This window comes from Leptodactylus fuscus, chromosome 8 (genome assembly GCF_031893055.1).
Source record: "Leptodactylus fuscus isolate aLepFus1 chromosome 8, aLepFus1.hap2, whole genome shotgun sequence".
In the NCBI taxonomy this organism is placed as follows: Eukaryota; Metazoa; Chordata; class Amphibia; order Anura; family Leptodactylidae; genus Leptodactylus; species Leptodactylus fuscus.
In genome coordinates, this window is record NC_134272.1 from 21,569,022 (window position 1) to 21,586,831 (window position 17,810).

Here is a 17,810-nt window from a genome sequence, read left to right on the forward strand (position 1 = left end):
CCATTCCAGAGCAATCAGTGCTGTTACTTTCAACTCCACTATGTTCTCTACTGTCAAGTGGGCGATCCTAGACTATCAGCTCCTGTCTGACTCTGCCCACCTGAGAAAGTGTCAAGTTTAACTTTCCTATGGCTGTACAGTAAAAAGATTTCTAGAATTGTAAGGAAAGGTGACAGGGATACAAGCAATATATTTTGTAATACAGATTCTCATCATTCACATTACTCCTTGTCCCCATTAGGGCTCACAATCTAAACTTAGAAATACAGTTCGCCATGAGGTGCTAAAGCACAGAGTCCTTACTGGGTCTAGAGTCAGGGAAATCACCATTCCTCTAGACCTTCAGGTCCAAACTGCATGAAGCACCTCAGGGTGCCCATTCTATTGAAGACAATGTCCTCCGCCCTATTCCAAAACATTGAGGGACCACTCAAAAAAAGGGGCAGTCGAGCCAAAGCTACAGACGGTCGTCTTCATCCTGTATTCTTATTTATCCACATTATAAATGTATCTACATCTCCATATATTTCAACAGTCTTTTTACCATTGAAAAGACATAGGTCAATACTTTCACAGCATCGATCTAACAGGTCAGTCTGTTTCTGGCAGGGTTTGCTCATAAAACAAATTGATGTTATTACAACTCATTCAGGGCATACTAATGCAGAGAGTCTAATATGCACCTCTGTACAGATCATTATTATTTATATTATTACCTGTCCCCATTAGGGCTCACAATCTAAACTTAGAAATACAGTTCGCCATAAGGTGCTAATGCACAGAGTCCTCACCGGATCTAGGGTCAGGGAAATCACCATTCCTCTAGACCTTCAGGTCATGGAAGAGCCCAAACTGCAAGAAGCACCTCATGGAGCCCATTCTAATAAAGACAATGTCCTCCATCCAATTCCAAAACATTGAGGGACCACTTAAAGAAAGGGGCAGTCGAGCCAAAGCCAGAGACAGTCGTCTTCATCCTGTTTTTGTATCTATTCACATTACAATTTATGTGAATTTGTTTCCCCTGTAAGAAAGAAAAATACCTACCTGACAGCGCACTTCTATTGTCACCTGTATCTTACTTTGTAAACCTCCACCAGCCTTCTATGTGCTCTCTAATGGCTTCTTATTCCTGCTATTGTCAAAACCAAGTGATGTCATCAATATGTAGAACTGCAATGATGATGTCATTTATAACAAATTACATCTGTTAGGAATAGATGAGCTCATCTCTAGTCAGAGCTTTATCCGCACCCATTGTTGTTTAATTGCCTTGGTGACAAAGATCTCACTTTTAAGAGGGACAGTGTCCGAAATCTTGCACATGCACCCTCCTCCCTGCTTCTTGGGACATACACTGTGAAGCCAGGTGTACTAGTGTCAGATTTCGGATGCTGTTCCTCTGAAGTGAGACCTTCTGTGCCATGTCAGTCATACAATGATAGATGTGATTAATTCTCTGGCACATGACTGGTTAATGCTGCGGACTCCCCCTAGTGTTTGGATGGGTAATAAATATCTTGACTAAAAGTGTTTTTAACGTGAATTATATTGATTTTGACAATAGTATCACTAGGAAGCTGCTATAGGGAAAGCGTCACCAAAATTATTTTATTACTGAAAATTGCGGTTTATTAATGTTTGGATTTTTTAATACATTTTTATTTTCTGTATTTCCAGCAACTGAAATTCAGAAAATTGTGAATGAAAATAAAAAAATAAGTCTGAAGATTTCCCATTGTTGGCCAGTAGAGGAAGCATCATGTGTGTACTATGTCAATGCACCAGACAGTACACGGATGATTTCTAATTGTAATATGATGACAACAAGAATCCTTGTCTAGCAGACTCAGCACAACTACATGTATATTACACACACAGCTCAACTACATACAGTTCCTGCATACAGCTAGCTACACACAAACCTCAACTACATACATATCACACACACAGATTAACTTCATGCACATCAAACAGTCAACTACATGTATATCACACACACTGCACAACTACATGTACATCACACACAGCTAACTACATACATATCACACACAAACCTCAACTATATACATATGAAACACAGCTCTACTGCATGCGCATCAAACAGCCACCTACATGCACAGCACTCACACAGCCAGTGCCATAACTACCAGGGTAGCTGCTACCACAGGACCCAGGACATTAGGGGCCCGGCGACAGCCGCTACCGCTGCGTTTTTGTTTTCTTAATAGGCCGTTAGTCTTTTCAGACCTCTGAGTATAATGATCGGACGCCCGGGAGAGGTAAGGTAACATAAATAACACAGTTACTTACCTCTCCGGGCTCCAGACAGGCATTGGGGTCTTAAAACGACAATGCACTGCATCGGAATCCCGTCACGGCTAGCCGCGTGGAAGTTTGCATGATGGAAACCATTTTCTGCCATGTGAACATACCCCAACTATGACACTGGGGACCTGCAGCTCTGCTCCTTCTCACTTGAATACTAGCAGAGATACGTCCAGCTCTATACCATGTATACATCCTCTGGCAGGTAGAGGCTGCCGGGTCACTGATCGGTCCAGGTACCCCCCACCATCAGATACTGATGACCCCTCCTATGGATAGATCATCACCATCCATATACATAGGATAACTCCTCCAATACATTACATAGGTGATGCTCCCTCTAGTGGCCAAGAATGAGAAATATATTGAATTACTTTTAAACTTTTGTCATATCTGTAAAAAGAATGTCAATTAAGATAAGATAAGATATTCCTTTAATAGTCCCACAATGGGGAAATTTCAGTGATACAGTTTCATAGATGGTACAGTAGTATATAACAAGAGAGAAACACATACAAGCTCATGGCAGATAGAGTAATACTAGGAATCATAGCAACTAAAAAAGAAAGAAACACAGACACACTGCAGGATCATTTAGTGCAGATTGATGTTAATAATAATAATTATAATAATAATAATAATAATAATAATAATAATACAGCCGACTTGGTTGTAGGACACGAGGAGGGGGGTCACAGCATGTGGATATAACAAGCAGAAATTTTGCAGAGGTGGGGGATATATCATGATAACATGTGGCAGTTCCTTTGGTAGGTGGTGAGATCTCCTGCTCACAGCTGATAGTTCGGTATCTTGCATCAGCACTATTGTCCTTTTAACCACAAAAAATGCCCCAAATGTCCTTCATCACAAGCCGTCCTCCTCCTCCTTACCACAGTGTTTACTGCCCCAAGGAAGTCAGAGACCATCCAGGTATACATGGTGCTGCTCTCTTGCCAAGTTTCCATAACTCCTGGGGTAGGTGGGTGATGGTTCCCAGGCTGTAACAGAGTCCCACGTGTCCACAGTAATAGAAAGAAATACCAGTCAGCTGTAGCATCTTCACACATCAGCAATTGACACCAGAAATCATCTCCTTGAACGAAGAAGTCTGCATTTCCATGTAGGTTTCTCTTCCATGCCGCATGTTGAGCCATGCTGTCCTAGCTGGGGGGATGGTAACAGGCACATGTGGAAACCAGCTGAACCAGGTCTTGAGTCCATGCTTTACAATGGAAACAAGAGGAACAAAAAAAAAACTCCACAGGGTCTTCCATTCGATTTATAGTTGCTAAATTCATAGTGCTAGATTGCTTGGTTACCGGATTCTTGAAGATACAGAGAAAAAGAGTGAAAAAGGAAAGAAAAGTTTGCTCCCAGCTTGGAGCACTGCATCAAGGCAGCCAGCCTCTCAGGGGGCGGTGCCTAAAAAAAAAAAAAAAAAATTACCAAACATTAGTAAGCAGAAGTGTCCATTAACAATAGTGGTGAGGATTTACAACATAAAACACAGGTGACAGTGCAGTGTCCCAGAACAAGATGCTAATGTTCTGTTTAAAAAGTCATTATGTCACCATATTATCTCTTATATTGTCAGGTAGGAATGTCTAATATCAGACATTCTTTTTGTGTGCTGTATATTCTACTGCATTTTTTAGTATACACTTAGCATTGTCTGCAGCAGTGTAGAGGTTAACTAGCTTTGCACCTTGTTTTAACTTTGCAAACCCACATGTTTGAGCATCTTGCAACTTCATTCACATGTTTTGCTTTCAGCCTATAGGAGCACAAGCTGCTTCTAGGGCGAGCTGAGACTTGTCGCCAGTCCAGCCCCTGCGTTCACGGCCGCAAAATAGTGCCGCGTATACGATCCACGCTCCCATTGAAATCAATGGGAGTGTGAACGGCCCGCAAAAGCTCACGTGGCGTCTACATGCCACATCACGCGGCATGTTACTCCGTGATGAACTCTCCCTAACCTGGCTTCCAGCCAGTCCACATGTCTGCCAGCATTGCTCCAGGCTGGTCAGAACCTCACATGGGCTATATACCACTATCAGTCCATCCCGACTACTGAATTCCTGCCAGTCTGCGCCTGGGAGATCATCTTAAAGTCTAATCCTATTCTATTGGCCTAAATCAAAGGAATAACCTGTTGGATAAAGAAGTCCTCTGCCTGGATCCACACTTCTCATGGGTTCCCCAGCTGGATCCAACCTAAGCGGCTTCCACGTCGTTGATTCACCGCTTTAGCACCCTGCTATAGGGCATTGCTCTAGCACCTACTCTGTAAGTACTCTCTTGCACCACATTGCACAGTATAGCCAAGCTGTGTTGAATCTCCCAAGGCAGAGCTAAAGCTGCACTGGACTGTATATCTATTAACTATTATCTACCTAGAATCTGTATACCTGCTATTCTAGTAGATATGGGACTGTGACTGAAGTGCTGCAATTACATGTGATAAGTGTAAAAGCTATACCGCTATTTGCTACTAAAGAGACTGTGATATCTGTACATTGCATGCACAAGAGATTTTTCAAGTAAAGTTCTTCAAAACCGTTGTTACTGGACTTTGTCACAGAAGTCATTCCAGCCTGTACACTGTAGTAACAGCTAAAGTGATAGGAAAGGTGCATGTATGTGACAGGGGAACAGGGTTGTATACCACTCAGGCCTGTGACATAACCGTGACTACTACCCCCATCAGCCCTGGACTACCACCACCATCGTGCACCCCCTTGCTCACTACATAAGTCTCAAAATATCTGGTCCTTTTTGAAGAAACTTGATGTGAATAGGACCCAATTTGGACAATCTGTATTGCCTGCCCTCTGCTGGATGAATGTGGATACTGCATGTGTAGTAAATTTTAAGTTCTGTAAAGACACAAACCGTATAGGGAAGGGACTGCAGGACTACGGGAGTAAAGAGCATTTTAATAAAGTGACAAGGTGGGGTTGTTGCCATACCTTCATCCATTTGTATAGTACGAAGAACAGCAAACATATCGGATTCCCTGGAGCACCTTATTCTGGTTACTCTAGGCTTGAGGAGATGTTGGACAGGGCAAAAGCTACTGTGGGTAAGGTCAGGCGGGCTGTCACCTAAAGGGGGAAGCAAACCACAGCATTGCACTCACTCTTTGATCAGACTCAACCCCAGCCCACCTGACTTGAAGATGGTGAAGAGGACGACACTGCAAAGGGACAAGACACCCTCTGGCAGGACAAGTTCTGAGAATTTGTCATCGGCACTTTGGGGTACACAAGAACAGAGTAGTCCATCAGATAGGGCCTCTGAGTGCTCCCGGAACACAGGGACTGGGTTTATTACAGTGGCGAGATCAAGACAGGGTGCACAGATGGATTTGTCAGTAGACAGCAAAGCTGGGAGGGGGTGCTTCCTTCAGGATGGGACACAAGATGGCGACTTCTTCCCATGCAGCACAGGAGCCACAGAAAGCAGACTTGCAGCATGCGCACATGTTGGCCGTGGGGAATGGAACTCTTGCCAGGGGCGGGTAAATTCCTTCAGCTACTGCCGCTGGTGTTGGGTGTAAAGGTGGTGTGGATTTCAAGCAGTGCTGCTGGGCAATTTGGTGGCTTGATCTAGGGAAAGTAGAGTTGGGGAGGGGGGACTTCTGCAGTGGTCCCCCAGTAGGTATCTCAAGGCTATAGCAATGACAAGTAGGAGGACTTCATCCGCCAGAAGCATTTATGGGGAGTCTAGAAGAAGTTGGGGATTGTACTGCAGCAAGCACAGCCGAGGGCACTTCATGGCTAAGGGATCGCCCAAGTGGTCTCTTGTAAGCGGTAGTGATACTGACTCCCTGTCCAACTTTCATTAGATGGCGATTACCCGCGGCGTCAGCACAGATGGAATCTGGAGTTGGGTTGGGCAGGATGTCGGGACTTTTTGATAACCCCACCATTCCCCAACTTGAGGGTATCTCCATTGGGACTAGTTGCTAAAAATGAGCCAGGTAAATATCTCCTCAAAGACCACTTACGGTACCCTCCAGGGAATCGGTTAATGAGAGGATGAAGTGACAGTGTTGTACACCTCCTTTGGTCAGGTTAGTTAGGGCTGTAAGTCCGGGGGCCCTCGTTGCCAAGTCGGAGATTAAATCTACTTACACTTTTTACCCATAAGTCATTCCTGTTTTCACCTGCTGGGTTGTCTCATTAACCCTTTTATTTATGATCTTTTTTAGGTCCCCTACAATATATGAGAAAGAAGCAGATAAAAGCATAAGAAACCAATGTAATACTGTATATTACCCATATAAATATCTGGAAGGCTACACAAAACGTATAATTCAATTCTGAGCTTTAGGGTCCATTCACAAAATCACGGCCGCAAAATAACGCGGCGTATACGATCCAGGCTCCCATTGAAATCAATGGGAGCTTTTACAGTGCTCAAAATCTCACACGCCATATACGTGCCAGGTCACGCGGCACTTACTCCGTGTGAATGGACCTTTATGTTGTAAAATGGATATTGGAGACCTAGAGAGGGTTAGCAGTGGTCAACTAAATTATTATAATGAGAGGATAGAAAATTGGTTGCAAATTTTGCTTAGAAACCGATCTTGTAATAATCTTCCAAACATTTCGGGATTTGCCAAACTCAAAATTTTTGAGGTTTGCCACCCATGAACCACTATTATATTCTAGTGTCTCTCCAGACCCCAGGGTATAATAAGTGCAGGCCCAGGCTAAGCTAGTAAATATAACCAACAGTCATACTCACCTCTCCTGGGCTCATGGACAACAATGCGTCCATCAATACCTTGGCTTAGACACAAGCGCCATTAGGTTGCAGCGATTCTCGTGACCTCTGAGGCCCAATCATAGACATCATTAGTTTTCCAGGGTGGCTGGCGTCATTTAGGAAGGTGGAAAGACCCAGAGAAGATGCCATGTGCTGCGATGGAGGAGAGGTGAATAAGAGTATTTGTTATGTTTATTCACCGCACCTAGACCTCTGCATATTATACACTGGGGTCTGAAGAGACTTCAGAGTATAATAGTAGCAATTTTGGCTCAGACCAAAGAAGTTCACCCCAGAATTAAAATTTTGGATGAACCCCGGTAGAACTTGATGGACATATGACTTTTTTCAACCATACTAACTATGACACTATGTAACCCACGTATATTTGGTGAAATGAATCTCACAAGGTTCATCCAACACTAGCTATAAATAAGATGAAAGATTGAGAAAGACAGAACTTGTCATTTTTCATACTATGTAACTATGGCGAAAAGTAAAATAATGCTGCCCAGCTGTGTGATGACGTTGAGTTTCCCCAGGAACAGGTCCAGCCACATTCTGAGCACGAGGTGAGAGACTCAGTAGCGCTGTAGTCAGTGTGAGCTATAGACGCCATCACACACCGCCGTCCTGACCAAAAGATGTTTTATGTGAACAGCAACCAAAAGGTGCGACTCAACAAAACCAAGAAGCCATGAACAGAGTCCTGTGTCTGGCCATCTTCATGCTGCTCTCTGGTAAGTGACTTCTACAGTCACCGGCTCATTCAATGGGATTTATAAAAGGACAATCTCTAATCCAATCTCTATCAGTATACAGATGGAGAATTAGATTGTCCCAAACAGAGGAAGTATAGTTTCCAGGAATTACAATAATATAATATGTTACTAATTTATTGATCTTCTCTGGAGGTCTTAAAGGGATTTTCCCATGAACATATCCATAGATAAGTTTGTAGACAATTAATAGGCTGACATTTTTGCAAATATAGATAAATAATTTACACACTTTTAAAGATTTTCTGTAACCATCTTAGCCTTGATGTCCTCATTGCAAACACGTTGTCAGATAGAGACCCTACATGTATGAGAAGATAACCTGACCACAATAAGGACATCATGGCTGGTTATCAGGAGGACACTACATGTATGAGAAGATAACCCGACCACAATAAGGACATCATGGCTGGTTATCAGGAGGACACTACATGTATGAGAAGATAACCCAACCACAATAAGGACATCATGGCTGGTTATCAGGAGGACACTACATTTATGAGAAGATAACCCGACCACAATAAGGACATAATGGCTGGTTATCAGGAGGACACTACATGTATGAGAAGATAACCTGACCACAATAAGGACATCATGGCTGGTTATCAGGAGGACACTACATGTATGAGAAGATAACCCGACCACAATAAGGACATCTTGGCTGGTTATCAGGAGGACATTACATGTATGAGAAGATAACCCGACCACAATAAGGACATCTTGGCTGGTTATCAGGAGGACATTACATGTATGAGAAGATAACCTGACCACATTAAGGACATCATGACATCATGTAAGGAGTGAGACAATACATTGTAATATTAGGATTTTGTGGTCACACCTATTATTGCTTTAGCAGAGGTGATGTCCATATATATATATATATATATATATATATATATATATATATATATGAAATCTCCAACATCTACATCCAGAAAACAGATCCGCTAAGTTAAATCTAAATATTCAGACCCCAGACCAGACTGCACAACTTCTTCACCTACGGCGGGGCCTCACAAAGTCCTGATTTTTGCCAGTATCAGGACTTAGGGGTGTCCCTGGGAGAAGGGGTTTTAAAAGTTATTTACTGAATTGGATTTCCATTGTGTCTATGTAAAAATTATTTCTAACAATCTTCTGGGTGACTATCCTGACCCATATAAACCCACCAGCCACAACGTGCACCACTAAATGTGACTATCACTGTCAATTCCTAGACTGCTGAATATCCAATTTGCCTAATGAATATGGTGATGAAAGAATAAGTGATGACAACCAGCACATCATCTGCCTTGTTTTATAAGGTCAATTTGACTTTCCGATTTCTAGGACATTTGGGTGATCATCCCAGTAGCAGCTATAATGGAGGCCATATCGGTCACCTTACAGAATGCGGACATTATTCTATGGAAACTAGAGTAGACACCAAACTGAAGGACTGTAGAATTTGCTATGTGGCATTTTTGTATTTTTTCTCCGAGGCAGGGTCTCTGCTACGTAGATACCTTTATAACAATACACGGATCAACAAATTCTTTTGTAAATGTTGGATGAAAGGGAGTGTCAGGAATGTGCAAGTGATGACATCACCGTGATCTTTATGTCCTGGAGGTATTGCATATATAGATGTCTATGAGGGACAGTTCATGAGTTCATAAGTTTTGCAAAGTATTGTATATTAGAGTGGGTAAAAATGTAGCAAACAAAAACTTAATAAAGTGTTGCCAAGTAAAAAAAAAAAAGTTTTTTCCATTTACAAAATGTTTTTCAGGATTTTTTTTTTTTTAAATTAACACATAATTGACATTGCCTATTTAGCCTTGGCTCCCATTCACACCAGTGCTTGCTATTGCCTTGTGCATACTTGCTCCTTACTGTCACTATTTCGGCTTGCATTCTTATCCTTGACCTTTGGCTTTCCTCACTGACTATTCTTTTGGACTCTGATTTGGCACTGCATCGCTCGACTGTTACTGACCCTTGGCTAGCTGACCTCTCTTTGTTGTTGTCCGTCTTGTCTCTGTTTTGTGTTTCACATATACAGGGAGGGACTGTCTTTGTGGTTGCCGCCTATTACGTAGGATAAGGCCTGGCAATAGGAAGGGACAGTTGGGGGATTCAGCTTAGGGCTCACTGTCTCTTGTGTCCTGTCCCAGGGTTCAACAGCTACTGGGGAATTGCTGTCCTAGCAATTCCCTAACAATAATTCCCTGAATTGCTTTTTGGTGCTAATTCATCTCCCAAACACTGGAAAAGAGACTATGAAGAAGAGAAATGTAACCTAAAAGTGTCTCAAATTTACAAGGTTAAGGAGATGTCGTCACTCCTTAGGGAGAGACCACCATGTAGGTGTGTGGAGTCTTATTAAGCCATAGACGCTCCTCTGTAAGGGATCATGGGAAGAATATGCAAATCTGTCTTCCATGATGTAAATAGGAAGACAGTGCCTCAGTCATGCAGCCCACTAAATGGTGCTCCCTTTAACATCATGTTCGACCTTACATCATGGAAGACAGATTTGCATATTCTTCCCATGATACCCTACAGTGGATCGTCTTACGGGTGTCCGCGAATAACCGCTGTTTTAGTGGTTTGGTTCTGTGTCATTCGAATCCCTCAACACAGATGTGAACCTAGCCTAAAGCTGGTATTGCCATAATCATAATCACCCAGAAAATGCATAGTGCTCATAACACACAATGGATGTTGAAAGAGCAAAACAAACATAAAACAATAAATGGGGAAATTGCTGATTCCCTCTCCCCTCCCCCAAAAATAAAATATCTTATATGTTTACCAATGGTGCCAAATAAAAATATAACATACAGTTATGTCATGGAGAAATAAATATGGTATAGGTCTTGGAAGGTGTGAAAGGAAAAAACATTGTTCCATTAAGGGGTGTTCCAGCTCATCAAAATGATTCAATAGGGCTGCATAAGGGCACATTAACCTATTAAAGGTTTACCTCGCCCCAATATCCTGTTGCTCCATTTCAGACCCTGCCCAGGTTCCTGCTGCACTATACTACCCAGTGTCCGACACAGGAAATGCTCACAGATTCTCTTTCAGCCAATCACTAGCTGAGGAACGTCAACACTGTGATTGGCTGAAGCGAATATTTCCTGTGTATCGGTAGACAGCAAGAAATGATACACAGCGCTGACCCAGACAGTGCCAAGACCAAAGCAAGGGGGGTATCGTCACTCCTTGGGGAGAGACCACCATATAGGTGTGTGGAGACTTATTAAGCCTTTAGCACTCTACTTTGCAAGGGACTATAGGAAGAATATGCAAATCTGTCTTCCATGATGTAATTAGGAAGTCAGGTGCCTCAGTGTTGCAAACCAATAGAGGGCGCTCACTGGAATGTGCAAGTCTGTCTTCCCTGATGTAATTAGGAAGACAGAATCTCAGTGAAATAACCCAATAAAGGCTGCACTTTGCAAACCAAAGGCCTCTTGGAAGGTTGAGCATGATGTTAAAGGGAGCAGCCTTTATTGGGCTATTTTCACTGAGATTCTGTCTTCCTAATTACATCATGGAAGACAGATTTGCATATTCTTCCCCAAGACCAAAGCAGAAAGGAATGGGGAGAAGGGGTCAAAGGTCACAAAGAGGACACATTAGCAGACAGGGGGTCGGGGAGGGTCAACAGCAAGTTTTAGCAAATGAAGAGACTGACTAAATAACTGTTACCAAAACTGATGTTTTCAGTTCTCAGCTGAGCGGAGGGCCCGCTTGAGTGGGCCCAATATCTACCTGAGATGGCAGGGTGCTGGTACAAGCCTTGCCTAAGACTCCTTCACTAAAAAGGAGTCTCATTTTCATCAATCAAAAGATTGAGCAATGCATATTTTTTTTGCTACTAGAAGTTGATTCACAACATCCTCTGTCTCAATGTGACTTACATTAGTGAAGGAATCAAGGTGATCTTTGGTCGCTCAACGAGAGTCGCAGTCAAAGTCACCATGTCTAGCTTTATGGACAGGCATGATGAAAATGAATAATGTGTTTAGGTCATGGGTATACGGTCTAGTATTGAAACTTTTTATGCAACCAAGTAAGAGAAATGTAAAAGCTTAAATATTCCATTATGTTTGTTACTCTATCCCCTCCTCCAGTCATCTCCATCTTCACCCCTTCCATTGAAGCATCGTGTGGAATCCCAGTGATTGGTAATCGAATTGTTGGTGGCACAAGTGCGAATGAAGGAGCGTGGCCATGGCAAATCAGTCTGAAGTACAAAGGATCCCACATCTGTGGTGGGTCCTTGGTCTCCAACCAGTGGGTGCTCACCGCCGCACATTGCTTTATGTTGTAAGTAGTAGAAGGGATTGACTTAGTCTACAGCACAAACTCAGTTGCCAGTGTGGTCCTAAATGTTAAGGTGGTAAATCTGACAACAATGAATTTTACTGGAGCCATTGTACGTGAAACAGAGTAAAATATGGTCATTAGGATGGTGGGTGGGGAAAGGATATATGACAACCATGGTTTTGAGTCTCCACGTATTCTTTGTATTCCCCCTTATCGCCTGTAGAAAGAAGTGATCTCCTAGTATAAAGGATTGCTATGTTTACTTGGTGGTTGGATGGGAGGTCCAAAGAATGGACACATAATTGAATCTGTTAGTAGAATATATTGCCTTCAATTGAGAAGGAGATGGTCTACCAATCTGTGCTTGGTGACATCACTGGGTTGACTTGATGACATCATTAGCTCTAGACAAAGGGCTGCATGAGTAAAATATTTCTATTTTGTAACATGGTGTTTGGTTTCACTCCTTAGTTCTAGCAATGCTTCCGACTACATTGTTGGTCTTGGCCAGTATCAGCTACAGAATACCAGTGCTCATCAATTTCTGTCCTCTGTACGAAGAATTTTTGTGAACACCTTGTACAGTGGATCGGCCACCCCGGGGGACATCGCCCTGATAGAACTGTCCAATCCTATTACGTATACTGAGTACATCCTGCCAGTGTGTGTCCCAACCACATCTATGAACTTTTCTGAAGGCACCAACTGCTGGGTTACTGGATGGGGCACTACAGGATCTGGTGGTAAGAAACTCAGGAGTCACATAATATTCTAAGCAAATCATATTTCAGACTGTTTCAGAGGGCCACACAACACCTAGGCTATATGTGTCAGGATACGGAGTCGCCGCGGTCTCCTTGCTGCGCGGCGTCTCCCTGGGAGACGTGTTAGGAGTTCTATTGGGTGTGCTTAGGTCATTAAGGGTTAATCTTTTCCTTGCCTTCAGTCTCCATGCCGTTAGCCATCAGGTGTGTTCTTTGCTGCTATTTAAACCCCACCCAGGCATGGATCCTTGCCAGCCATTCACTTTGTGTTTCCTGGTCCCCCTGCTCAGTCTGTTTCCCTGTCTGTTTGTATTCCATATGTTTCTTGGTTTGTATCCCGGCTTGTATTTTTGACTATCCCTTGTCTTTTGATTCGGTACCTTTATTATTATCTCCTGGCTCGACCTCTTGCTCGTCTGACCTCGCCTTCTCTTCTGTGTCTTGCTGGGACTTGTGGTCCTCCCTGGTTCCATGCTGTTTAGTCTTTTGTTTTGCATTGCATTTACACTGTGCTTTCTATTTAGGTGTGACCCCGTGACTCCAGTCCCTAGGACTTTCAGGGCCTCCTCTCCCCTTATCCTAGCCGCCGGGATAGAAGCGTAAGGAGTCGTGGTAGGCACACTTCAATTAGGAAGTGCATTGGTCTGCCTCATCTCAGATATTACAGCATAGTCATAGCCGCAGGGCCTACGACCCCTTTTGTCATTAGTTGCACAGTGTTGCTTTCCCAGCTGTGTCACTTTGCACTGCCTGACCCTGACTCCAATCCTTACAATATGTACCTAGGCTATATATCAGGACATCACATAGCCAATATTTCCCATCCTGTACCAGTTTAGTGTGGTACACAGTCCAGTCATTTTAATGTGACCACCTCCTACTTTTGACGTCAACGTTATATAACCAATCGCAGAAGGCACGTGTCATCAGCCATCTGGGTGCACTGATCATTGTGGAAGGTAAGATGGATCAACACAAGTATGCATCTATCCTTGTGGACCATGTTCACCCCTACATGCAAATTGTTTTTCCTCAGGATGATGGCATCTACCAGCAGGACAATGCGACATGTCATAAAGCTCGCAGTGTACGTGCGTGGTTGGAGGAGCACCAGGATGAGTTTACCGTACTCCCTTGGCCAACCAATTTCCCATTACTTGAACCCAATTGAGAATCTTTGGGACCACCTTGATCAGGTTGTTCATGCCATGAATGCTCAACTGCATAACCTAGCGCAGCTGGTCATGGCACTGAAGTTGGCATGGCTCAACATCCCAGTGATATCATCACAACATCCCCTCTCTTCCTGCACGTCTCGCAGCGGTCCGCTCTGCCAAAGGTGATTATTCTGGACTTTGACAGGTGGTCACATTAATATTACTGGACTGTGTATTATCCCAGAGTACTAAACAGATCTTCTTTGTCCACCAAGAAAAATCATACTATAGTGGTCAATATGATTCTTGTAGGTCGACGTTCACCATTTCTTGAGCTTGGTCCTAAGACTTTATGATACTGTATTGTGTATAGCACATGACATTGACCGTTCCTTTTCTTTTTTGTAGTGAATCTTCCATACCCACAGACTCTCCAGCAGGTCATGGTGCCTATTATCAGTAATAGGGCCTGTGATCAGATGTACCACATCAATTCCGTCATCAGTGCCAATGAACGAATCATACCAACTGATCAGATCTGTGCTGGGTACCAGGCTGGACAGAAGGACTCCTGCCAGGTAGGTGACTTAAGTATACTCATCACCTTCATCCCACCTCGCACAGCCCCTCTACCTGACCCATCTGTCAAAGTTAATGGGACCACACCTATCCCAGTCCCACAGATCCGCTGCCTTGGGATAATCTTTGACTCTGACCTTTCCTAATATATAAAAAACAAAAAAACTTTGCAAGTCTTCAGTAGATGATACCTTTTTTAATGGCTAACTCATAATGATGACAGAATATAACGTTTTGAAGCTTCCTCTGAGCTTCTTCTTCAGTTATATCTGAAGAAGAAGCTCAGAGGAAGCTTTGAAATGTTATATTCTGTCATCATTATGAGTTAGCCATTAAAAAAGGTATCATCTACTGAAGACTTGCAAAGTTTTTTTGTTTTTTATATTTTATAACCACTGGCTAACACGGTACCAAAACAAACATTTTCCTCTGACCTTTCCTTTAAGCCATACTTCCAAACCCTCAACACCTCCTGCCGCCTCCACTCAAGAACATCCATAAGATACGCTCCTTCCTCACCTCTGAACCTACAAAAATACTTGTCCATGCCTTCATAATCTCCTGCTTTGACTACTTTGACGCCCCTCTCCACAGCCTCTCACCAAATGCTCTCATTCCCCTCCACCTGAAACTGTGCCGCTCACTTAATACCGTACACCTTTCCCCCTGTTCTTTATCAGCCGCTCCGCTCTACCAATCCCATCACCATTTCCCAGCAAGTTCAAGATGTTAAGTCTGACATACAAAATTATCCACAACCTGTCCGCTCCATATATCTCTGACCTACTCTCCTGCTACCTGCCCACACGTAACGCCCAATCCTCCCAAGACCTCCTATTCCTCTGCTCTTATCTACTCTTCGCACAACCATCTCCAATATTTTTCCTGTTCATCCCCCATACTCTGGAACTCACTACCATGACACATAAGACTGACCCCCACAATCACAGGCTTCAAGAAGAACCTGAAAACTCACCTATTCAGGAAGGCCTCCAACCTCCAATAACAGTATTTTCACCATACCACCATCCTAACAGTCTCTCCCCTCACCTTCTGTCTCTACCCCTCTTCCCTCATAGATTGCAAGCCCTTCCGGGCAGGGACCTCTATCCCACTGTGCCAATTGATCATTGTTAGTATTGTATTTGTTTTGTACACTTTGTGTACTGTATGTAAACCCTCAAATGTCCAGCACCATGGAATTAATATAATAATGTCCAGCACCATGACATTAATATAATAATGTCCAGCACTATGGAATTAATATAATAATATACAGCACCATGACATTAATATAATAATGTCCAGCACCATGGAATTAATATAATAATATACAGCACCATGACATTAATATAATAATGTCCAGCACCATGGAATTAATATAATAATGTACAGCACTATGGAATTAATATAATAATGTCCAGCACTATGGAATTAATATAATAATGTCCAGCACCATGACATTAATATAATAATGTCCAGCACTATGGAATTAATATAATAATATACAGCACCATGACATTAATATAATAATGTTCAGCACCATGGAATTAATATAATAATGTACAGCACTATGGAATTAATATAATAATGTACAGCACCATGGAATTAATATAATAATGTCCAGCACTATGGAATTAATATAATAATATACAGCACCATGACATTAATATAATAATGTCCAGCACCATGGAATTAATATAATAATGTACAGCACTATGGAATTACTATAATAATGTACAGCACCATGGAATTAATATAATAATGTACAGCACTATGGAATTAATATAATAATATACAGCACCATGACATTAATATAATAATGTCCAGCACCATGGAATTAATATAATAATGTACAGCACTATGGAATTACTATAATAATGTACAGCACCATGGAATTAATATAATAATGTACAGCACTATGGAATTAATATAATAATATACAGCACCATGACATTAATATAATAATGTCCAGCACCATGGAATTAATATAATAATGTACAGCACTATGGAATTAATATAATAATGTACAGCACCATGGAATTAATATAATAATGTACAGCACTATGGAATTAATATAATAATATACAGCACCATGACATTAATATAATAATGTCCAGCACCATGGAATTAATATAATAATGTACAGCACCATGGAAATTTTGTCAATTAAAACAATGAAGTGAATGAAGAAAAGAGAAATTTAAATCCCATCAATGTGACCTTTGTCCTTTGGAGAAGGAGTCCTGGAAGTGATGATATGTCCCACACAGATATGGCCCTGATCTCAATATCATTCAGTTTATCTGGGATGAAGAGACAGAAGGATTGGAGGAAGCCTTCATCTATAGAAGATCTGTGCTTAGTTCTCCAAGATGGCGGGAACAACCTCCCTGCCGAGTTCTGCCAAAAACTGTCTGCTAGTATACCCAGTAGAATTGTTGGAAGGTAAAAAACAAATATCACACTCCAAATATTCATGTGATTTACATTTCCCTTTTCTTTTTAAAAAAAAATAAATAAATTCTTAACCCTTCTATTTCTGAAAGCATTTGTAGATTTTTATCCACCCTGCCTAATACTTTTTGCACGTTAATGATCACCGTTAGAGATGAGCGAACACTAAAATGTTCGAGGTTCGAAATTCGATTCGAACAGCCGCTCACTGTTCGAGTGTTCGAATGGGTTTCGAACCCCATTATAGTCTATGGGGAACATAAACTCGTTAAGGGGGAAACCCAAATTCGTGTCTGGAGGGTCACCAAGTCCACTATGACACCCCAGGAAATGATACCAACACCCTGGAATGACACTGGGACAGCAGGGGAAGCATGTCTGGGGGCAAAAAAGTCACTTTATTTCATGGAAATCCCTGTCAGTTTGCGATTTTCGCAAGCTAACTTTTCCCCATAGAAATGCATTGGCCAGTGCTGATTGGCCAGAGTACGGAACTCGACCAATCAGCGCTGGCTCTGCTGGAGGAGGCGGAGTCTAAGATCGCTCCACACCAGTCTCCATTCAGGTCCGACCTTAGACTCCGCCTCCTCCGGCAGAGCCAGCGCTGATTGGCCGAAGGCTTGCCAATGCATTCCTATGCGAAT

At 42.4% G+C, this 17,810-nt stretch overlaps 1 pseudogene; it reads left to right on the top strand.

The window, feature by feature from the left end:
• Positions 1-7,724: 7,724 nt before the first annotated feature.
• LOC142217185 (transmembrane protease serine 9-like) overlaps positions 7,725-17,810 on the top strand; it is a 38,361-nt pseudogene continuing 28,275 nt past the window's right edge.